Below are 11,010 nucleotides of genomic sequence, written 5' to 3'. Positions count from 1 at the left end.
CCAGCAGATCACCTCCCAGCCTGTACTGGTGGAGTTTATTATTCCTTCCCATATGCAGGACTCTGCACTTGTCCTTGTTGAACCTCATTTGGTTCCTCTGTGCCCAGCTCTCCAGTCTGCCCAGGTCTCACTGGACAGCCGTACAGCCTTCAGCTGTGTCAGCCAAGTCTCCTAGTTTGGTGTCTTCAGCAAACTTGCTGAGCAGGCTCTGTCCCCTCATCAATGTCATTGATGAAGATGTTGAACAGGACTGGCCCCAGCATTGATCCCTGGGAGACTCCACTGGTTACAGCTCTCCAGCTAAACCCAGCATTACTGATCACCACTCTTTGAACTTTACCTTGTAACTAGTTTCCGTGACCTTTAGGAGAAATACATGTCCTTCTAACTGCACTAGCCTACCTCACAAAGTTGTATTCTATTTGATAGGTGGCAAACACCAAAATCTGTAAAAACACTCTGTATGCAGAGAATATATATACATAGGGGAAAAAAACACCTGCGACATCCTAGGACTGGGTTTCGGTTGACAGGAGATTGACTTTTGTCAGCACATTCAGCAGATACATGTCCTGGTCCTGAGAGGAAGAGTTTGCCTCTGATGGGCCAAGAACCCTTATTAAGTGTGCTGAACTGAACTCACCACATGTAGGAAAGGTGAAAGCAGCAGGTACTTCCTGGGACTGGGACAAGGAGGTACTCCGTTCTCTGGGTCGCTCCTTCATCTGATTTTCCTTACAGCAGTCTCATATCTTGTCCTAGTGTTCTGATCATTCCCACTGGCATTCAAGATTTGTCTGTCTTTCACAAGGATACATCATTGTCCCTATGGCAGGGACAAGTTCTGTGCCTTCTATCAGGTAGTCAGTGTCGTGGAGGGCCTGTAGGCCCAAACAGAGGCTTATTTATGCCCCTACATGCCTGGACATGTTTTTTCTGTCAGGACCCCTGATTGTAAACAAGTTGTGTAAGCCATACACACCCAGCTCGTGTCTCCCTGGGGCAAATCCATGTGATCCCCATATTTGGGAGAGTCCAGGCAAGGAGCCTTCTGCCTATTGTGGTAAGATTTGGCTCACTGCCAACCTGATTGGTCACTCTAGTGGCCAAAGGGCACATTAATCTCAGCCCACAGTCAATAAAGATGGGTGCACAGGAGAACCATGTGCTCAGCTCTCTGACTGTGCCTGCAGTGCAGCTCAGCCCTCATTGCAGCGCCCTGCTGCCCTGACCCACACGCTCAGATGCCGTTGCATTGCTCCAATGCTCAGAGGCACAGACTTCATGCTTTGTTCCAATCACAGCTCTTGCCTGTGTACCTTAGATGCAAAGCTCATTTAAGCCTGCACATAATATATAAAAGGAGCCTAGAGCTTCCTAAACCAGCTGTGCATATCTGCAAGCTATATTGCTACCAGGACCTGATCCTGTATCACTGCTTTACCTACGGAGCTCAGTCTCCCAGCAGCCAAGCACACTTTGAATTCGTGCTGCTTATTGCCTGGTAAAAGCCATTGCTGTGGAGAGAACCAGAAAGCAGACTTCTGGATTGTCTGCTGTGGTGGAGGGGCAGCAGCCCCTCCACGACATCTGCACACACATACACACGGCCTGAACCTGTGAAGGAATCATGCCAGAGACTGCATGGACATTCTTCTCCTGTTCCTGTAATCCTGCCAAGCTGATAATCCCTGGACACGGCATCCAGAAGAAGACAGCAGCATTGAGGCAGAGATCATCTCATGCCAGGAGAAAAGGTTAGAAAAAACCTAAGACCCCAGAGACTGGGAAGAGTCACCTATCTCCCCTAAAGCCGGGAAGATTCCAGCGTCCAAGTCCACAGGCAGAGCCCCTGAAGCCCAGACATTGGGCACAGGCTGTGACACAGCCCCAAGAGGGTGATTAATAATTAATAGCAACACTTATAAGTAAAACTTTAATACCTCTGTAATATAAGTTACCTCTGATGTAGAGCAGAAAGAGTTTCAGCCCCCTCTGTTGGGCAAATAGCATAAGCTCCCAAGCGGCACTAAGCCAAGGGAAATTCCTTTCTGTTTATAGTTTTGAATGTTTTGCTAGTTAAATAACCAAATCCCTGTATATATTCTGTCCTAAATTGTTTTCATAACCTTGCACTGGACTAAATATTAATACACAGTGGTTGGAGGTGGTGAGAGTTCATAAATATTAAATTTAATAAATTATATTTTTATATAAAATTTATATCGCCTCAAATTAATTTCTCACCTCTGCCAAATGGGCGTAGGTACAGAGAACCCCCTCCGAAACAGTCAGCATCCTGAGGAATCCTGGTACCATAGCAAACCCTCAATGGTTCCAAAGAGCAATTAATGGAGCATGTGTGTCACCTGCCAGAGAGTATTTTCTTGCATCTTTAGGCACAAAAAATTCTCATGAAGTATTACGTGCTCCAGCACTGAAAACCAGTGTTTATGAAGAGTGATCAGCAGTTTTTTCCTGGATGAAAAATTGTCAGGTCCTTAAAATCTGATCTGCCACAGCCCTGCTAGGGTCTTCATGAGAGTGTCAGCAAACAGAAGGCCCTCTGGTATGAGTTTTGGTAGAAGTTACAATACTAGATATTCCCAGAGCTAAAACATGTCAGATTTTCACTGGTATTTTGCTGTGCTGGAAATGGTTGTAGGGCATTCCTGGAAAAGATTTCATAGGGCTGTTTCAACCTTTCTTTCTCACTAAAATGTGTTGGCTTAGATGCCTGGTGAACAAAGCAGTGCGCTGGTCAAACTGAGAAGACAAAATCAGGTGTTTGTTCTGACCTGTATGTATTTTAGAAAGACTTATCACAGTATCACCAAGGTTGGAAGAGACCTCATAGATCATCAAGTCCAACCTGCTACCAGAGAGCTCAAGGCTAGACCATGGCACCAAGTGCCACATCCAATCCTGTCTTGAACAGCCCCAGGGACGGTGACTCCACCACCTCCCCGGGCAACCCATTCCAGTGTCCAATGACTCTCTCAGTGAAGAACTTTCTCCTCACCTCAAGCCTAAATATCCCCTGGCACAGCCTGAGGCTGTGTCCTCTCGTTCTGGTGCTGGCCACCTGAGAGAAGAGAGCAACCTCCTCCTGGCCACAACCACCCCTCAGGTAGTTGTAGACAGCAATAAGGTCACCCCTGAGCCTCCTCTTCTCCAGGCTAAACAATCCCAGCTCCCTCAGCCTCTCCTCATAGGGCTGTGCTCGAGGCCTCTCACCAGCCTCGTCACCCTTCTCTGGACACGCTCAAGCATCTCAGTGTCCTTAAATTGAGGGGCCCAGAACTGGACACCGTACTCAAGGTGTGGTCTAACCAGTGCAGAGTACAGGGGCAGAATGACCTCCCTGCTCCTGCTGACCACACCATTCCTGGCTCTCTTGGCCACCTGGGCACACTGCTGGCTCATATTCAGGCAGGTATCAATCAGCACCCCCAGATCCCTCTCTGTCTGGCTGCTCTCCAGCCACTCCGACCCCAGCCTTTATCTCTGCATGGGGTTGTTGTGGCCAAAGTGCAGCACCCTGCACTTGGAGCTATTGAACCCCATCCCATTAGACTCTGCCCATCTGTCCAGGCGGTCAAGGTCCTGCTGCAGAGCCCTTCTGCCTTCCAACCCAGCCACATCTGCCCCCAGCTTAGTGTCATCTGCAAACTTGCTGATGACTGACTCCATGCCCTTATCCAGATCATCTATGAAGATGTTAAAAATTTGTAAGATGTGTAAGATTTTATCATAACTAATATTTAAATTTTAAGTAAATGGAAAGTAAATTATAGTGATTGGTCTTGCATTTATGAACATTACACATATGCAGCTCAGCAACAATTTATTATTCCGATCTTTGCAGAGTGGATGCACATTGGCTAATATAACAGCTCTGTAAAATTTCACAAGTTGCTAGTAGTGATGTCATACTGGCTAGAGGCAGGTGAACTTCTGATGCTGAAACAGAAAAAAAGGAAATATACTGTTACGTAACTATATCATAACATAAGGTACAGCACTGGACAATGTAACATTGAGGTGACTTGGCAAGCCTTGTAGACTAATGTCTTGGATCTGCACTGATGAGACAACCCTTTGGAAGCTAAATGCAACAATTGATTTTGTTTACTGGGCATAAACTCTGGCAATTAATCTGTGAAGTGAGTGTGAATCCTGCATCCCAGCACCATCCAGAACATCACCCATAGCCAGCAGTATCCCTACTGAAAAGAATCCCATGCAACGATTTTCACAGAGCTGCTTTTTCTACTTTTCCCCTCCACAAGTTACTCTTCTATAATTGAAATTGAGTTTTCACTGCAAATGTCATGCATGTTGCATAGCAAACTGTAGCAATCATTTGCATGTTTCCATTGAATTGGAACACTGATTGAGAAAGGGGAAAAAAAGTTACTCAAAATGCCAATTAACTGCAAGGGAAAAAAACCATGAATGTCAGAAACAATTCACATTGGCATTCAAATGTAAAGAAGAAGGACAGACAGATAGAGAATGGTAGGAAGAAGTTTACTTGAATGCATTTAGAGGCTCAATTTCATACTCTCTTTTATTGTTGCAGTATTAGCTGTTTGTATGCTTGCTTGCCACAGGAACCGTGGTCAAGGCCTCACAGTCCAATGTGACCAAGGCTTTGACATGTATTACTCCAGATGATTCAATGTGAATTATGCCAGAGATGTTTATTGAACGTTTTGCTTCCAATATATCCACTCAGGGCACAAGGCACATGCCTACACATTAGCACAATTAGTCAAGGACAACCCACTCCATCGGCATAAACCACGCCTTGTTTTCCTCGTTAACGAGGTGTCCATTATCTGTCCTTTCTGAGATAAGGTAGCCAGCAGCTGGTGGGAACCAAGGTCAGGATCCATCTGTTGTTATTCTTCTTCACTCCATTCCCACAGCTCTTCTGCACTTTGCATTCCCACATGCACTGAAATTTTGCTGCTTTCAATGGAACCACTTTTGTATGAAAATAAAATAACTATAGAGAAAGCAACCAGTTCTGCTTCCAAAATGTGTCCATTTCTTCCAGGTCCTCAGCACCACTGGCTAAGAGCAGAATACCTATTGTTCCAATGGGCCCTGACAGCAGATGCCTGACTCAAGCTGTCCTGCAAAGTTATGCACAAAAATTCCCTTTGAAACTGTTTAGTTCAACAGTTTCTCGAAGGTTACCTGATCTAGGAATCTTTTCCTGATCTAGCACTCTTCTCCAAAGAAGATGCCTTTTTAAGTTGGAAAACCATAAAGGCTAACGGCTTGGTCTCAGGAGAAGCATTGTTTGCAGCAGATTCAGACAAGATTCACATCTACCTTAGATCTGTTTTCAGTAAGTCGGGAGGAAGAATAATTTGAGATCCAGCACTTACTGTACATTAGTTAAATGCATCTTGTTCTCCTAATTTTGTTTCCTCTCTCTCTTTGCCCTACTTTACATATCTAAAACCAAGAGATTTGGCTTTGTCAGCTTACCACTAGCTGAACTGCCCTTCTTCAAGCCCTAGCTAAACTTGTCATACTTCATGCATAACTGTGAAAACTATTTATAAGGCTGCCTTGAGAAAGAACAGGCTGATCTGATCTTTTATCACTGTTTTTAAATGAAAGACAGAGTTGTGTCACTGCAGGATTGTTTTTGGAAGACAGAAGAAATTTTCCACACCTGTTTTAAAGAAACATACTGGTCTCTTCTGTGTTAGGGTTGCCTGCCTTGTAGCTTTGCAAAGCACTTGCAGAGTCAAGCATGGGAACAGGGAGGAGTTTTTGGGACACAGGCTTCCTTGAGGAACAACAGCCATGGCAAGAAAAAGAAAAAAAATGCCATCATCTTCCATTAGAAGCACAACATTTTAGCAAACAGAAGACCTCATTCTCTCTTCAGCTCTATATCACTTTTGTAACTAAACCTAATCACTATACATAAGGAGGAAAAATTATTAATACATGCATTTTGCCAGACAATATTTTATGTACTGTCTTATGTCTCCTGGGAATGCTGCCATGATGAGTATTGAGCTTTCATTTGTTTGTACATTCACCATGTTAAGGCTTTTTTCTCCAAGAAACCTGCAACTGGCAATGAAAGCAGTGAAAAAATGAAGAGGTGTTTTAACAAAGCTGTATCTCCTTGAGTTCTTCGGGAGAGGTAGGTGGTAATATATTTTGAAAGAATTGGTCAGATCTTGCCAGCACAATTTCAACAATAACTTCAATGTCTGTTTGCTTTTATTGAAGTGGGATAGGCTATAAGCATCCTGAAAGCTCTGAAACATCAAGTTGTAAATACCAGTGGCTTAAGAAGAGGACACTTTCCCAGACCTTGAAGAGAAGTCAGACTGGAAAGCTGCCTTGTTGTGGTCTTATAATTAATTCCTTCTGCCTTTTCCAGAAAATATAAATTTCATTTCTGTCTAAATAGACAACTTGAAGGTGATCCTTTCCTCTTATTTTTGGGTCAGAGGCTCCCTTGATAGCAAGAAAGATATAAAGTATTTTTTATTACCCTCCCTAAAATGCTAACAATGACTGTGGATGCTGAGACACTTCCTCCATCTAAGATTTGTAGCTGTGAACTTTAGCTAATCTTAGAAGCAGGGGTCAGTGCTTCTCAAACAATATCCTGTTTAAAATACCATGAAACACAGGACCAAAGTAGCAATTTCCTCTCATCTCAAATTAGAGGAGTTGTCTCTTAGTTCTTTCTCTTGCCTCCAATCTGAATTGGTGGGAAAACATGAACAATGGGCAGGTAAAATCTCAGTCTTTTCATCTTTCTTTTCTAGTAAATAGTTTTTTGTCCCATAAATAGGAAATTATTCTACTAATATCAATATCCAGGTGTCTGGTGAGAATGAGTTGTCTTGGCTTGTGAGAATGAAAGATCTCTTAAAAGTATCACCTAAAAACTTGCCTGAGGTAACTAAATGCTTGGATGACAGGTAAGTGGGGAATCTGGGGTGGTGAAATCCAAACTCTGATGTTCAAAGTAGCATGTATATATGTGATTTCTGCAGGTGAGGAAGGATGGAGGAAGAAGATAGCTTGCACAAACAGTCATTTTCTTTGAACATCTTTCCTTTACATATGTGTTATGTTACCCAGAAGAAAACTCAAACTGAGAAATATTCCACAACATGTTTGTCTTTGAGAAGAGAAATTAAGATGGTGAGATGTGTAACAGGCCAAAATGTTCTTCGTTACAGTACTGGAAAACACTTAGATATTATGGTTATGAGCAAGAGATAAGGAGTTGCATGGCATATGAAGTGGCTGGAGACAGAGAAGGGATTCCATTTCCCCACCCAACACTAATTAGTTCCTTGCACGATGCTGCTTTAATTATCTTCAGTCTATTTTCTCTCAAAACTCATTTACTAAATCAAGTTAACTCTTTCTGGGACACCCTCAGCATTGAGATTGAAACAGCACATTTTATGTAGCTGTGAATTATGTTTTCCTAGCGTGTTGCAGCAGCTGTTTGAGGCTGGTCATCACTGAAATAAGGGCATACCATGAGAGGTTCTTCATTCTTAGAAGACTGGAGGTGAGTCAGAATCAGTCCTCATCACAGGCTCAGGAGAGTCGATTCACAAGGTCGTGCTTGGATTGTTCTCTTGTGTATTCACAGGCTCTGAGAATGATTCTTAGAGGAAGAATTCCCATTGAACTTGTGATACAAGTTTTTTTGCTTTTTGGTGGCAATACATCTAAAAGTAAAACTACAGCTTTTAGGGGTTGTTGAACAACATGGAGCTGTTCAGTGGTCTGGAAAATGTTTGTATTACTGTCTGTCAGCTATTACATACTATAAATTACTCAGTCCTCATAAGAATACTGTGGTTCAATCCATATAACAAGAGGGATCACAGAAACATAGTCATAAAATATCTCAAGTTTAAAGGGACCCATAGGGATCATCAAATACATCTTTCTGCTCCTCTCAGGACTACCTAAAGCTAATGCATGTGACTGAGAGGTTCTTCAGGTGCTCCTTGAACTCTCACAGGCTTGGTGGAGAGCAGACTACCCTGGGGAGCCTGTTTCAGTGTCTGACAATCCTTTCAGTGAAGAACTTTTTTTCTAATGTCCAATCTGAACTTCCCTTGACTTCATTCCATTTTCTCCTGTTCTGTTTGTAGCCACCAGAGAAGAGAGCATCAACTCCCCCACCTCTGCTCCCCTTGGGGAAGATGAAAGTTGCAATGAAGTCATCCCTGAGCCTTCTCTTCTCCAAACTGAAGAAGCCAAGTGACCTCAGCTGTTCTTTGTAAGTCATTGCCCTCAAGGCCTTTCACCATCTTGGTCACCTTCTTCTGAAGACACGCTAATAGTTTAATGTCCTGTTTATATTGAGGTGCCCAGAACTGCACACAGTACTTGAGGTGGGGTTCCTTTAGTGCAGTGCAGGACAGCAGCCACCCCTGGCTAGTTAGTGATGCTGTACATGGCATACTTGAGGATGTGGTTGGTCTTTTCAACTTTTAGGGCATGCTGTTGCCTCACATTCAACTTGTTATCAATCCAGTCCCTCAGATCTTTTTCTGTGCTGCTGCACTCAACCATCTCACCTTCCAATTTATATATGTAACCAGGATTGACTTATCCCAGATGGAAAATATGGCACTTGCTCTTGTTAAGTTTCATGTGACTGGGGATGTGATTGCCCATCTCTTTAGCCTATCTAGATCTCTCTGTAAGGCCTCTCTACCTTCAAGGGAGTCCACAACGCCTCCTAGTTTAGTATCATCAGCAAATTTACATAATGTACATTTAACTCCTGCATCCAGATGATTTATAACAACGTTAAAGTGCACCAGACCTAAAAAGAAGATGTGTGCTTTCTTTACTTTTCTACCAAAGTTTGTTTATGTTGTCAGGAATTTTTTTTTGTTTGTTTTGTTTTCCTGCTGTATAAACACAGATTCTTCAGCTGACAGAGGAATGTTAAATCTAATTGCATTTCTAACATAATACAAGAACCTCCAAGCTATCTGCAATGAGGTCCTGGCAACAATCACCAACATAGTCTAATTTCTAAGACTGTGAAAAACCAGATCTCCTTTTATGATCAGGTTACCTGCCTGGTGAATGTGGGGAAGGCTGTGGATGTAGTCTACCTGGACTGCAGCAACGCCTTTGACACTGTCTGCCACAAGAAGCTCCTAGCCAAGCTGGCAGCTCATGGTTTGGACAGATTCACTCTGTGCTGGATCAAGAACTGGCTGGATGGCAGAGCCCAGAGAGTGGTGGTGAATGGTGCCACATCCAGTTGGCAGCCAGTCACTAGTGGTGTTCCCCAAGGATCAGTGCTGGGCCCAGTCCTGTTCAATATCTTTATTGATGACCTGGACGAGGGCATTGAGTCCATCATCAGTAAGTTTGCAGATGACACCAAGCTAGGAGCAGGTGTTGATCTGTTGGAAGGTAGGAGAGCCCTGCAGAGGGACCTGGACAGACTGGATGGGTGGGCAGAGGCCAATGGGATGAGACTGAACAAGGCCAAGTGCAGGGTTCTGCACTTTGGCCACAACAACCCAAAGCAGCACTACAGGCTGGGGACTGAGTGGCTGGAGAGCAGCCAGGAGGAAAGGGACCTGAGGGTACTGGTAGATAGTAGGCTGAAGATGAGGCAGCAGTGTGCCCAGGTGGCCCAGAGAGCCAATGGCATCCTGGCCTGCATCAGGAAGAGTGTGGCCAGTAGGACAAGGGAGGTTATTCTGCCCCTGTACTCAGCACTGGTAAGGCCACACCTTGAGTACTGCATCCAGTTCTGGGCCCCTCAATTCAAGAAAGATGTTGAGGTGCTGGAACATGTCCAGAGAAGGGCAACAAAGCTGGTGAGGGGCCTGGAGCACAAATCCTATGAAGAGAGGTTGAGGGAGCTGGGCCTGTTTAGCCTGGAGAAGAGGAGGCTCAGGGGTGATCTTCTTACTGTCTACAACTACCTGAAGGGGCATTGTAGCCAGGTGGGGGGTGGCCTCTTCTCCCAGGTAACCAGCAATAGAACAAGGGGACACAGTCTCAAGTTGTGCCAGGGTAGGTATAGGCTGGATATTAGGAAGAAGTTCTTCACAGAGAGAGTGATTTGCCATTGGAATGGGCTGCCCAGGGAGGTGGTGGAGGCACCGTCCCTGGGGGTCTTCAAGAAAAGACTGGATGAGGCACTTAGTGCCATGGTCTAGTTGATTGGATAGGGCTGGGTGATAGGTTGGACTGGATGATCTTGGAGGTCTCTTCCAACCTGGTTGATTCTATGATTCTATGAAAGCTACTGGCCAAAGTACAACGTTTTTTGCTGATTTGCCCCAGTATAGCCATAGCAGGGATCAGATCATTGCTATGTATTATAATTCCTGTGGTCAGAAAGAACAGTGTTTTCTTTGATCAAACACAGATCAAAACCAGATCATAGCTGTTCCGAATTTCTAAACTCACCTTTTCTTTCTGCATTGAACAATTTTAACACTACATTTGTCTTCCCTGTTCCGTATCTTTTTAGATTTACATAAAACATCTATGAAGACAAACACAACGCAGAGGTTTCCTGCCTGTGGTGTTAAGGAATGGTGCTGATTTGAGGCTAAATGGAATATTTTAATGAAAGAAATTAAATCATTGGCTGTAAAAAGAAAATAATGATCTATACCACCTATTGGTTTTACTGAGAGGTATAAATACTTGTAACAATAATAAAGTGTCTCACCCTGGTCTGTGTGCCTGGCTCATGTTACCTTAACTTCTTTGTCTGAAACTTATGTAACTCAGTTTAATAATTTCCTCCTAACCCCTTATCAGCTCTGTCACCTCACATCTATTTCATCTGCAAATGAATCACATAAATTTTCAATGAGGGTTTATTTTGGTTATTTCTTAGATAATGAGGGATGGGAAAAGGGAGAGGGAGTTGGTTTGGAACCCTCGTGGACAGTCTTGCTGTTTGGGAGGGTTTTGAATTTCAATATTACGTCTAACCTGCAT

General features: G+C 43.7%; 1 long non-coding RNA gene across 1 annotated transcript; it reads left to right on the top strand.

The window, feature by feature from the left end:
• Positions 1-6,095: 6,095 nt before the first annotated feature.
• On the top strand, positions 6,096-10,732 carry LOC135173574 (uncharacterized). Its single transcript, XR_010301380.1, has 3 exons — positions 6,096-6,178; positions 8,172-8,299; positions 10,532-10,732. It is a non-coding gene; the product is annotated as an uncharacterized LOC135173574 (long non-coding RNA).
• The last annotated feature ends 278 nt before the right edge of the window (positions 10,733-11,010 follow it).

This window comes from Pogoniulus pusillus, chromosome Z (genome assembly GCF_015220805.1).
Source record: "Pogoniulus pusillus isolate bPogPus1 chromosome Z, bPogPus1.pri, whole genome shotgun sequence".
NCBI classification, from domain to species: Eukaryota; Metazoa; Chordata; class Aves; order Piciformes; family Lybiidae; genus Pogoniulus; species Pogoniulus pusillus.
The sequence above is the reverse complement of the archived record's forward strand: the minus strand, read 5'-3'. Positions and strand labels throughout refer to the sequence as shown.